Source organism: Bubalus kerabau, chromosome 2 (genome assembly GCF_029407905.1).
Source record: "Bubalus kerabau isolate K-KA32 ecotype Philippines breed swamp buffalo chromosome 2, PCC_UOA_SB_1v2, whole genome shotgun sequence".
Taxonomy (NCBI): domain Eukaryota; kingdom Metazoa; phylum Chordata; class Mammalia; order Artiodactyla; family Bovidae; genus Bubalus; species Bubalus kerabau.
The window spans coordinates 171,552,806-171,565,991 of NC_073625.1; the positions used below are offsets into that span (position 1 = coordinate 171,552,806).

At 40.5% G+C, this 13,186-nt stretch overlaps 1 protein-coding gene and 1 pseudogene across 1 annotated transcript in view; both read left to right on the plus strand.

Annotated features, from left to right (window-relative positions):
• The window catches only part of LOC129644077 (histone-lysine N-methyltransferase SETMAR-like), an 82,911-nt pseudogene extending 77,258 nt beyond the window's left edge, over positions 1-5,653 (plus strand).
• SLC9A9 (solute carrier family 9 member A9) overlaps positions 1-13,186 on the plus strand; it is a 647,485-nt gene that overhangs the window by 257,775 nt on the left and 376,524 nt on the right. The window lies entirely within an intron of this gene.

Below are 13,186 nucleotides of genomic sequence, written 5' to 3' on the forward strand. Positions count from 1 at the left end.
TATTGCTTAGTGCTTTCCCCCCAGCACAGGTGACTGATTGCAGTCAGTTACATTTAAAGAATATTACCTTTTTCCTTTGATGACATCACCAAAAATGTGACCTCTCTAAGTGCAGATGACCCAGAGGAAACAGAAATGGTCATGGATTTACCCCAAAGAAATTTTGATTAGTATACCATTGACATTGCAGCTCCATGAATGATGGTATTTATGTCTGTTTTAATGTTTTTAGCAAAAGAAAAATACTTAACTAAGCTACATTTAAATTTTCTATTTTATTTTTAATTACTTTGCACAAGAAATTTCAAATGCATTGATATTGTAGAAAATAGGATGGTTTACCAACAACATTTCGGAGATAACATTTGAACATACTCTTTGGGCCTGATTTACATCATCTATAAAATGAGTGTTGATTAAATGCCTCTTATTTTAAGTAGTGAAACTCTGATATCCCAAAGTATAGTTTTGAAGATAACTTCATAGTTCAGAAAATGATTGTTCTAACAAAAATAGTCAGTTTGAATGACTCAAATAGGTCTCTATATTCCATTTTACTAATCAGGAATATTAAAGGGTAAGCTATTATGTTACTCTCTCTATCCACTTACCCTTCCATCCCTCCATCCTTATCAATTTATCCCTCAGAGAATTAGCTTCAGCTCCCTAGGCTCTCACATTCTAAACAAGACCATGTTCCTTCTAAGAAGTGAGAAAGTATTGTTTTCCTAAGAGTGAGTAGAAGGGATTAACATATCCTTAGGGAGAGCCCCAGGGTAGAATGCAGACCACATTACATTAAATAAATAAAACACATTAAATACAGATACATTAAATCAGTGATGGCCTGTCCTCCTGACACCTCACAGTTTAACTGGAGATGGAAATGGTCACCACTGAACTTGTGTATTACCAACTCCCTGCTAATTTTTAAAAATTTTTTTTCTCATCTATTTAGTGTTTAGTATGTATTTTGTATTGAGAAGTGATTTGCATATGCCATCACATTTAATCCTCCCAACACTATATGATAGATGCTTCTATCCCCATTTAATAAATGAAATAAACCTGGATGTAGGGATGTTAAATTACTTGCCTAAAATTCCTTGGTTAGAAAGTGGCAGACCTTAGGTAATAGACCCACTACACAGATAGTTGGTACAATTTGAAGTGACATAAATAGGACAGATGTCAAAAGAACAGGGCTCTGCAAGAAGACCCTTCCTGCAAATGAACCAAAGGATCATGTCTTGACTCCCAGACACAGGAACTGATCTCGGGTGGCCTTGGCCTGTGGTGGTTTGAAGGCTTTGGCTCCTGGCCAGAGATTGAGGTTGGGTTGCAGCAGTGAAAGCACTAATTCATAGCTTCTTGACCAGTGGTCAGTGATAAGGCCCTGGCCCTTTGGTTTTGCAAAACAAGAATTCCCATGAAGATGGAATGGAGCAAAACAAAGTGTTTACTAGGAGGAAAAGAGTACAGTATGTGTGGATAGACACAGGTGGACTCAGAGAGAGTCACACCCTAGTGATAGTTTAAGTCAATTGTATGGGGCATTTGTTCCGGGCTACCTTTGGCCAGTCATTTTGATTTGCCTGGTTCTGAGTCCATATTTGGTATAACTCAGAATCCTCCCATGTGTACAAATATGTCTCTCAGCCAAGATGGATTCTACCAAAGAAGCCAATGGGTAGGTAGACTTAGCATCAGTTCTCTTTTGACCTACAAGAAGCTTTCTAGTCAAGAGGGTTTCCTTGACTGTGGGAAGGAAAAATATATGGTCTCTTATCTCTTATCTGGGCAGCCTCCTCTTTTGGTTGTCCTGCTATTCTTATCTTAAAGGATTTGTCCCCAGGGAATGAATCTCCAGTTGGTTATTATGGGGGTTGGGGGGGTTGGGGAGGGAGGCATCTACCTCCTGCTTCAGAACCACTGAAAGAAAAAGTTCTCCCAGTCTTGCTTCTGTTCCTTGGCCAAGGCACAGCTGGACACCCCAAAGGTTGCCTGGGTTGAATCCCCACCTCTCCTATCTCCTAATGATCCTAAAAATGTTATGCAACATAATTGACCTACATTGCTGTCATCAACAAAATACAGCTGCAACTTGTACGAAAACTTAATCAGCCTGGCTCTTTGTTAAGTATAAAATACCATGAAAATGGTATTTATTATTGGGCTTCTTTGAATGGGTCCAGAAGTTGTTGAGCTACTGGGAAAGAAAAGGCCATTCTTAGAAGTGCTTCACCTCAGTTCTTCCCCAAATCTCTGGCCATGTGGGTGGCCCTCCAGAGTCAGCTGGGGGATAGTGGAGATTAAGAAGGACTAGTTTATCCTCTTACCCAAAGCTATTGTCCTGGTAAAATGAGGATTTGTATGCCTTTCCTCAGGATTGACGCAGCATGACAGTACGAGATGAATTTTTATCTGGGGCAATGCAAAATGTTGCACACATGCATGCATTCCACTAAATAAAAGGTTCTGTAAAGATTTTAATATTTGAATGCTATGCATGGAAAATATGAGTACATTATGTATAAAATGCAAATTTTTGCAAATTTGAAAATCCCATTTTTATTAGACAAGCATAATGGTTCTGGTTTGCTTCAAGTAAGCTTCCTTTCTAAATATTAGTTACTGTTTGGAAATGTTTTCTTTCTTTTTCCTCCATAGACAAACAAAATGACTCTGCTTAGAGCAGTTATCACAAGTTCTCTCAAACAGCGAGTATTGCTTGAGATTTTGCTTCAGAAACTGTAATCTTTACAGTGACCGCATTTTCTAGGTTTCCTTTTTAACCTCTTTGCTTTTCCCCCTGTCTTCCAGTTACTCCTGTGGACTTTCTTCCACATATCTCTATAATATTGATAAAGTATAGGGCTTAGAAAATTGCCTCAGCTACTCTTCTAAATGAATTTGATAGAGGTGTGTGGGTTGTTGAGGAAAAATCTTTTCTCTTCTGTAAGATGCAGTTCACTGTCATGATGAACGTGATTGGGGAAGATACCACAGCTTTCAAAGTTCAGGACGCTGTGCTTTGACTTCTTTCAATGTGATGCTTCATGGGAACTGCCATTTCTTCTTTCCTCAGTGAAATGACCTGAATGCTCTGTGTCTTTCGTTCTCCATTTGGTCAAAATTTTTAGAAAACCCTATTGATTACTTGTTTGATTGTTGTTCTTGTTGTTGTTTTCTTCAAATGAACACCTATTTTGAGATTATCTCTCCATGCTACAAGTGAAAGTAGAATTTCAGTCCTCCTTACTACTTCAGTTCAGTTCAGTTCAGTCACTCAGTCGTGTCCAACTCTTTGAGACCCCATGAATCGCAGCACGCCACGCCTCCCTGTCCATCACCAACTCCCGGAGTTCACTCAGACTCACGTCCATCGAGTCGGTGATGCCCTCCAGCCATCTCATCCTCTGTCGTCCCCTTCTCCTCCTGCCCCCAATCCCTCCCAGCATTAGAGGCTTTTCCAATGAGTCAACTCTTCGCATGAGGTGGCCAGAGTATTGGAGTTTCAGCTTTAGCATCAGTCCTTCCAAAGAACACCCAGGACTGATCTCCTTTAGAATGGACTGGTTGGATCTCCTTGCAGTCCAAGGGACTCTCAAGAGTCTTCTCCAACACCACATTCAAAAGCATCAATTCTTCAGCACTCAGCTTTCTTCACAGTCCAACTTTCACATCCATACATGACCACTGGAAAAACCATAGCCTTGACTAGGTGGACCTTTGTTGGCAAAGTAATGTCTCTGCTTTTCAATATGCTATCTAGGTTGGCCATAACTTTCCTTCCAAGGAGTAAGCGTCTTTTAATTTCATGGCTGCAATCACCATCTGCAGTGATTTTGGAGCCCAAAAAAATAAAGTCTGACACTGTTTCCACTGTTTCCCCATCTATTTCCCATGAAGTGATAGGACCAGATGCCATGATCTTAGTTCTCTGAATGTTGAGCTTTAAGTCAACTTTTTCACTCTCCACTTTCACTTTCATCAAGAGGCTTTTGAGTTCCTCTTCACTTTCTGCCATAAGGGTGGTGTCATCTGCATATCTGAGGTTATTGATATTTCTCCCGGCAATCTTGATTCCAGCTTGTGCTTCTTCCAGCCCAGCATTTCTCATGATGTACTCTGCATATAAGCAGGGTGACAATATACAGCCTTGACGTACTCCTTTTCCTATTTGGAACCAGTCTGTTGTTCCATGTCCAGTTCTAACTGTTGCTTCCTGACCTGCATATAGGTTTCTCAAGAGACAGGTCAGGTGGTCTGGTATTCCCATCTCTTTCAGGATTTTCCACAGTTTATTGTGATCCACACAGTCAAAGGCTTTGGCATAGTCAATAAAGCAGAAATAGATGTTTTTCTGGAATTCTCTTGCTTTTTCGATGATCCAGTGGATGTTGGCAATTTGATCTCTGGTTCCCCTGCCTTTTCTAAAACCAGCTTGAACATCTGGAATTTCACGGGTTGGTGCAAAATAATTGTGGTTTTGCATTGTTGAACTTTGCTGTTTGATACTGGAATGCATTCTTAAATAAAAATGGTTATTCTATATTTCATTTTAATGTGTATTTCTCACTTTTATTTTGCTTATGACTTTTTGCTTGCTATTTATTTCATATTTATTTTAGACTATGGAAATGATGTTAGACAAAAGGCAAATTTGAGCAATTTTCTTACTCAAGTTCAAAATGGATCATAAAGCAGTGGAGACAACTTGCAACATCAGCAATGCCTTTGGCTCAGGAACTGCTAATGAACATATAGGGCAGTGGTGTTTCAAGAAGTTTTGCAAAGGAGATGAGAGCCTTGAAGATGAGGAGTGCAATGGCCGGCCATCAAAAGTTAGCAAAGATCAACTGAGAGGAGCATCAAAACTGATCCTCTTACAACTACACAAGAAGTTGCTGAAGAACTCAATGTGGACTACTCTATGGTCATTCGGTATTTACAGCAAATTGGAAAGGTGAAAAAGATCGACAAGTAGGTGCCTCATGAGCCGACGACAAATCAAAATGTCACCGTTTTGAAGTGTCATCTTCTCTTATTCTGTGTAACAACAGTGAACCATTTTTCAATCAGATCGTGACATGTGATGAGAAGTGGATTTTATAGGACAAGCTGTGAAGACCAGCTCAGTGGTTGGATGGAGAAGAAGCTCCAAAGCACTTCCCAAAGGCAAACTTGTACCAAAAAAAAAAGACATGGTCATTGTTTGGAGGTTTGCTGTTGGTCTGACCCACTACAGCTTTCTAAATTCCAGCAAAACCATTACATCTGAGAAGTCTGTTCAGCAAGTCAATGAGATGCAGCAAAAAGTGCAGCTCCTGCAGCCAGCGTTAGTCAACAGAAAGGGCCCAATTCTTCTCCATGACAATGCCCGACTGCACATTGCACAACCAGCGCTTCAAAAGAGATGAATGAATTGGGCTATGAAGTTTTGCCTCTTCTGCCATATTCACCTGACCTCTTTCCAACTGACTAGCAGTTCTTCAAGCATTTTGACAACTTTTTGCAGGGAAGATGCTTCCACAACTAACAGGAGACAGAAAATGCTTTCCGGGAGTTCATCAAATCCCAAAGCATGGATTTTTACACTACAGGGATAAACCAACTTATTTCTCATTGGCAAAAATGTGTTGATTGTAATGGTTCCAATTTGATTAATAAAGATGTGTTTGAGTCTAGTTTTAATACTTTAAGAGTAACAGTCCAAAACCACAATTACTTTTTTACCAACCTAAATATTAGGTAGGAATAGATCCTTCTTGGAAAGCTCATGAGGGTCTTTCCACCAGCAGGCAAGAAGTGACTTGTTTGTTATGCATCTAAGGAGGCTGAGAAGAATGATGTGTTAGTCACTGAGTTGTTTTTAACTCTTTGCAACCCTATGTACTATAGCCTATCAGGCCCTTCTGTCCATGGATTATCCAGGCCATTATACTGGAGAGGGTTGCCTTCTCTAGGGGATCTTCCCAACCCAGGGATGGAACCCAGGTCCTCCTGCATTACAGGCAGATTCTTTACCATCTGAGCCACTATGGAAGTCCTAGTAGAGAAGAATGATGAGCTCCATTTATAGTCCTAGCTTGGTCCTGAGGCAGGCACATGGATTCAGTTTTGGAGACAGAATTAGAAAACAGGCACATGGATTCAGTACTATCTCCGAGCCCTTGTAAGGACTCTGAAAGTGAAAGTGAAAGTAAAGTTACTCAGTCCTGTCCCACTCTTTGCGACCCCATGGCCTGTAGCCTACCAGGCTTCTTGGTCCATGGGGTTTTCCAGGCAAGAATACTGGAGTGGGTTACCATTTCCTTCTCCAGGAGATCTTCCTGACCCAGGGATTGAACCCGGGTCTCCCGCATTGTAGGCAGATGCTTTACCATCTGAGCCACCAGGGAAGTCCTGTAAGGTCTCTATATCTATCTATATTTACCAGACTTTCCAAATCTGGGATTGTACATTGGACCCCAAGACTCTAGCAATTCCATTTCTCCCTTTGACTACACTCATGTTCTACCCCTACCTGTAATGGAAGGCCACTGGCCCCAGATAATTTTTATAGTCTCTTCCAAAGGGCTTCTCTGCCCCACCTCGACACCTGACATCCTCAACACTCCTGATGCATTAGCTGTCTTGACCCAAGGCTGGTCAATCAACCACCCAAAGTAAGCTCTGTGCTTTATTGATTTTGGGAATCTTGAGAATCCCCAAGTGGGATTTCAAAAAAATGGTCAGTGTTAACACTCTTCCCCAAACCATTCTAGTGGTTAGCTTTTGTCAGTCCAGTACCTAATCTCTCTGAGATGTTTTCCTCCTTTATGGAATGGGGCTAATTTTACATCAGTCAGTTCAGTTGCTCAGTCGTGTCCGGCTATTTGTGACCCTATGGACCACAGTACGCTAGGCTTCTCTGTCCCTCACCAACTCCTGGAGTTTGCTCAAAGTCATGTCCATCAAGTCAGTGATGCCATCCAACCATCTCACCCTCTGTCATCCCCTTTTCCTCCTGCCTTCAACCTTTCCCAGCATCAGGGTCTTTTCCAGTGAGTCAGTTCCCCGCATCAGGTAGTCAAAGTATTGGAGCTTCAGCTTCAGCATCAGTCCTTCCAATGAATATTCAGGACTGATTTCATTTAGGAATGACTGGTTAGATCTCCTTACAGTCCAAGGCACTCTCAAGAGTCTTCTCCAATGCCATAGTACAAAAGCATCAATTCTTCGGTGCTCACCTTTCTTTACTGTCCAACTCTCACATGCATATGTGACTACTGGAAAAACCATAGCTTTGACTAGATGGACCTTTGTCAGCAAAGTAATGTCTCTGCTTTTCAATATGCTGTCTAGGTTGGTCATAGCTTTTCTTCCAAGGAGCAAGTGTCTTTTAATTTCATGGCTGCAGTCACCATCTGCAGTGATTTTGGAGCCCAAGAAAATAAAGTCTGTCACTGTTTCCCTATCTTATTTTCCATGAAGTGATGGGACCGGATGCCATGATCTTCATTTTTTGAATGTTAAGTTTTAAGCCAGCTTTTTCACTCTCTTCTACTTTTATCAAGAGGCTCTTTAATTCCTCTTCGCTTTCTGCCATAAGGGTGTTGTCATCTGCATATCTGAGGTTATTGATATTTCTCTTGGCAATCTTGATAGCAGCTTGTGATTCATCCAGCCCAATATTTCACATAATATACTCTGCATATAAGTTAAATAAGCAGGGTGACAATATATAGCCTTGACATGTTCCTTTCCCAATTTGGAACCAGTTCATTGTTCCATGTCTGGTTCTAACTGTTGCTTCTTGACCTGCATACAGATTTCTCAGGAGGCAGGCAAGGAGGTCTGGTATTCCTATCTCTTTAAGAATTTTCCATAGTTTGTTGTGATCCACACAGTCAAAAGCTTTAGCATAGTCTATGAAGCAAAAGTAGATGTTTCTCTGGAATTCTCTTGCTTTCTCTATGCTCCAACAAATGTTGGCAATTTGATCTCTGAATCCTCTGCATTTTCTAATTCCAGCTTAAACATCTGGAGGTTCTTGGTTCACATACTGTGGAAGCCCAGCTTGGAGAATTTTGAGCATTACTTTGCTAGCATGTGAGATAAGTGCAATAATGCAGTAGTTTGAACACTCTTTGGCATTGCCTTTCTTTGGGACTAGAATGATTGAATAAATGCAAGTGGGATGTATACAAATACAAGATTCCTTTTCCAGTCTTGTGGCCAGTGCTGAGTTTCCAAAATTTGCTGGCATGTTGAGTGCAGCACTTTAACAGCATCATCTTTCAGGATTTGAAATAGCTCAGCTGGAATTCCATCACCTCCACTAGCTTTGTTCATAGCGATGCTTCCTAAGGCCCACTTGACTTCACACTCCAGGATGTCTGGCCCTAGGTGAGTGATCACACCATTGTGGTTATCAGGTTAATTAAGATCTTTTTTGTATAGTTTTACATATGTCATGCAATTATTTTAATGACAATAATGATAAATTATTTATAGCATCCAATATATAATAAAAACTGAACAAATACTGCCTGCTGCATTTATTTTACCATTACTATTGGCTCTGACTTACTTCCTGTGATTGTTTTAATATTGATACATGAACTTAAGCTTTCATAGCCATTTTTTTTAAATTTCAGATATCTGGGTTCATAGCTGCCTTTTGAAAACCTGAGAATGTCATAAATTATATAGTATCTGAGAGCACAAGTACCCCACCTGACACATAAAAGGATCCCATAAATGTGGAATCTGAATTGATAGTTCTACCACCCACTGTGAGAGGGAAACGTTTTCAATGTCCTAACTATGGTTGGCATTTTTCCTATACTAATAAAGAGACCAAAAAAGAGAAAACCACCTTAAATCATCCTGGATCTCTCGTGAATGCCATGTGAGCAAAGGCATGATCCAGTCATAACACATTCAGAGAGCAATTTCTCCTGATTTTATTAGGCAGTCAGTAAGATGTACCCTATTGTCTGTTGGAGGACTGTGAATTAAAGTGCCTGGAATCAGAAGAGAGCTCTGCATAGTCTGTTTTCTCCTAAGCTAGAGGATCTCTGAATATGCTTTGTGGCTCATTAGAAAAGAGAGTTGGAGAAGGAAATGGCAACCCACTCCAGTGTTCTTGCCTGGAGAATCCCAGGGATGGGGGAGCCTGGTGGGCTGCCGTCTATGGGGTCGCACAGAGTCAGTCACGACTGAAGCGACTTAGCAGCAGCAGCAGCAGAAAAGAGAGTAAGAAGTGATTGAGAGCCAGAAAGACTGATCAAAGAACTAAATATATAGCTTACCAAATGATGCCCACTAAGAGTGGTGGTTGGGTGGAAGGGGATCAGAAATTGATACAAGCTTACCACAAGTAAAAAGACTTGTTTAGACAGAAACTGAGCATAGGAAACACTAGGCTTAACCCTCAGAGGTGGTGTACTCATCACATGGCTTGTTGAAGATGCCCTCAAAGGAAACAAAGGAATAACCCAGACTCATTCAAACTACTGGATGCTGCCCCAGAGCCAACGGACGATGGAAACCACAAGCAGAGGTAGGGCTCAGGAACTATAGGAGGAGAATTATAAAATCTGAAGAGGGGAGAGATACACTACTACATAGGAAAATCCATTATTAAAAATGTTAATTCTCCCCAAATTAAGTTTAAAATGTAATACAATTCTCAAAAGTAATCTTTTTCTAAAACTGGATACAATTTAAATTTTATATAGGAGAATAAGTGAGTTACAATAATATCTAAATTCTGAAAAATAAAGCATAATGAAATGATATAATTACAGTTATTGCAATACGGTACCAGTGCAGGAATAGATAGGTCAAATAAACAAAATAGAACATCCAGAAATAAACAGGTGTATCTGTGGACATGCACACACAAGTATCATATGTTTAAAGTAACAATTCACTGAAAAATGAAGAAGATAATGAGGTTGGGACATTTTGCTGGCTAATTATAAAAAGACAGGAAGAAAATATTACAACTCTACTATCAGACCTTACACAAAAACAAATTCCAGATGACATTGTAAAAAAATGTATATAAAATCACCAGAAATACTGACTTTACTACAACTTAATACTACCTAGTAGCACTTAATAAATATTTGTGGTAGATCTCGTGGTCATAAGATTTAATTGCAAAATTTGAGAGGTTTTAATATACTTTGAAGACTGGCCACCAAGGCTTCAAACATTAAAAGCACAGTAATTTTCATAAATTCTTCATGGTTCTATATTTAATTTTCTTGTTAGTAACTTATTATCCATAACTGCCAGAAAATTAATCATTGCTATTGATATTTGGAATTCCTTTTACACCCTTTTCAATTTGAAGGTGCAATTTGAAAAGAAGAGAAAAAAGAAAAAGATAGGCATAACTCAGGGCCCTGGCCCCTCTGCCTTCTTAGACATTAATCCTGTGACTAACCACAGCAGAGCTTACAGAAGGAAAGGTAATTGATCACAGTAAAAGCACCTTGCCATAAGAAAATGTTTTGTATCTTTTCAATACTTCCTGGAGTCAAGGAATCAAACTGAGAAGAAAATACAAGTCGTATGTTATTGGGAGACTATAGCAATCAGCACAGCTGCTTCCAAATTGTTTGTCACATATTTCAGCCCCTGCTGAGTTATTTTCTTTTTTTTTTCCTACATTAGGGGGGAAAAAAGTCCATATTGGTCTGATTTAGCTTTCTTAAAGTGCTTTAGGTTTCTAAGGCAGTTCTTTAAGTTGCTATTTAGGAAACTCCTTTTGTTTACATATAATATTCAAATTGAAATCACAGTCTTCCTCTCTAAATGGCAGGCTGGAATATTTCAGTGAGAAGTGTCATGGAGTTTGCCCTCTGGCATGTATGAAACTATAACTAGGTGCAAATTAGCTGGGGATTCCTGTGCATGTCATTTAAAATCTGCTCAGACTAGTTGCAGGGATTTTGGTCTGTTTTTCTATAAACAAAAGGATACTATGAAATGGAGGTTTGATAAACAGACAGTTCTGTTGGAGAAGCTTGAAATCGCCTCAAAGAAACAATTATTTACCTCTGTTTTCAATTCTGCTTCTGTACTGGCAATCTGGCATCCTAACCCCGGGGTTTCTCTTGCAAACCTGTCAGAGTACAAGGGCTCCGCCCTGAAGGTCAGTGTGATTGCAAGCCAGGCCAGATGCTTGCTCATTTATATAAGATTAGCCCATGAGTGGGAGAGACTGTCTGAAGGCAATAGGATTGCCTAGGATTTGCTTCTACCTTGCAGACAATATTCTGTTTAACTGGGATGCACTCATGCATATTCACAAGGGTTCAGGGTTTGAGACCTTGAAACAGGCTGAAAATGCAAAGTTTAACAGCTATGCTGCTATACACAGTGCTACACACCTCTCTTCAAGCTTGTGCTGCCAGTGGCCATCACTGTCTGTGCCTGGAGAGAATGCCAGTTTAACTCTGCAGTGATGCACCCCATGTGGGGCAGGCTGGGATGCTGTTTGGGGTGGAGTCCAGCACTCATTACTTGTCTTTTAGTTACTTCTAACATTGATGGGCTTCCCAGGTGGTGCTGGTGGTAAAGAACCCTACTGCCAATGCAGGAGACAGACTAAGGTTCAATCCCTGGGTGAAAAAGATCCCCTGGAGGAGGGCATGGCAACCACTCCAGTATTTTTGCCTGGAGAATCCCATAGACAGAGGAGTCTGGTGGGCTACAGTCCTTAGGATTGCAAAGAGTAGAACACGACTAGCAACTTAGCCGGCATGCAACACTGATGATCGACTGGAAGCTTTGACTTAAAAGTATTCCCTATGCTATGCTATGCTATGCTAAGTCGCTTCAGTCGTGTCTGACTCTGTGTGACCCCATAGACGGCAGCCCACCAGGCTCCGTCGTCCCTGGGATTCTCCAGGCAAGAATACTGGAGTGGGTTGCCATTTCCTTCTCCAGTGCATGAAAAGAGAAAAGTGAAACTGAAGTCGCTCAGTCGTGTCCGACTCTTAGCGACCCCATGGACTGCAGCCTACCAGGCTCCTCCATCCATGGGATTTTCCGGGCAAGAGTACTGGAGCAGGGTGCCATTGCCTTCTCCAAAAGTATTCCCTGCTTATCTCCGATTGGTTCATGTCGACCTCTGTAATATTGCTGTCCTTAACCTCTTGCTTTTTCCAACCCAAATTCACTCTGAATCAACCCAGTTATGCTCCTAAGCCCTAGGACACTTCCTTGTCATCTTGCAAGACAGGATCCAATTTAAAACTAATTTAAAGACCAACTGACTACAAATAAGCTGATCTTTTGAATACAATAATATTTTTCCATAAATGAATATTCCATTTTTGTTTGTTTTTTTTTCATGTAGCAGCTTGATTTTTGAAGTGCCCTAGATCAGGAGAAGGCAATGGCACCCCACTCTAGTACTCTTGCCTGGAAAATCCCATGGATGGAGGAGCCTGGTGGGCTGCAGTCCATGGGGTCACTAAGAGTCGGACACGACTGAGCGACTTCACTTTCACTTTTCACTTTCATGCATTGGAGAAGGAAATGGCGACCCACTCCAGTGTTCTTGCCTGGAGAATCCCAGGGACGACGGAGCCTGGTGGGCTGCTGTCTATGGGGTCACACAGAGTCAGACAGGACTGAAGCGACTTAGCAGCAGCAGCAGATCAGTTTTACAGTCCTTTGTTCTCCTCTGATTACTTCTTTTTGTTTTTTGCTGTTTCTTCCACCTTTCTTCACTCCCATACCACCCCATCTCCCAGAATACAGAGAAACTAAATGTTAAAATATATATATTACGTTGAAAAAGAACCTAAAAACTCAATAGTTGGGGGTTATGCCTGCCATAATTGAAAAAGTTTTTAATGGATTGAGGGTAAAAAAAGAAAAAGAATATTTCCCTTCAGTCTATCATAACTTTATAGCTTTTTGTATAAAAGGCATGAGGCAGTATTTAAGGAGACCACAGAACAGGCCTCACTGCTGAGTAGACACACTTGACTAAGAATTAACTCCAATTTTATAAATTAAAGGAAAGTATCTAAAAGGCCAAGTCTAAAAGATTTTAGTACTTTTCCTTTTTTGTGTTTTTATTTCTTTTCATCTATACATAAAAATAATTTATGTACCTTAGATACAAATCATAAATTGCAGAGAAACAAAAAGATATACATCAGAACCC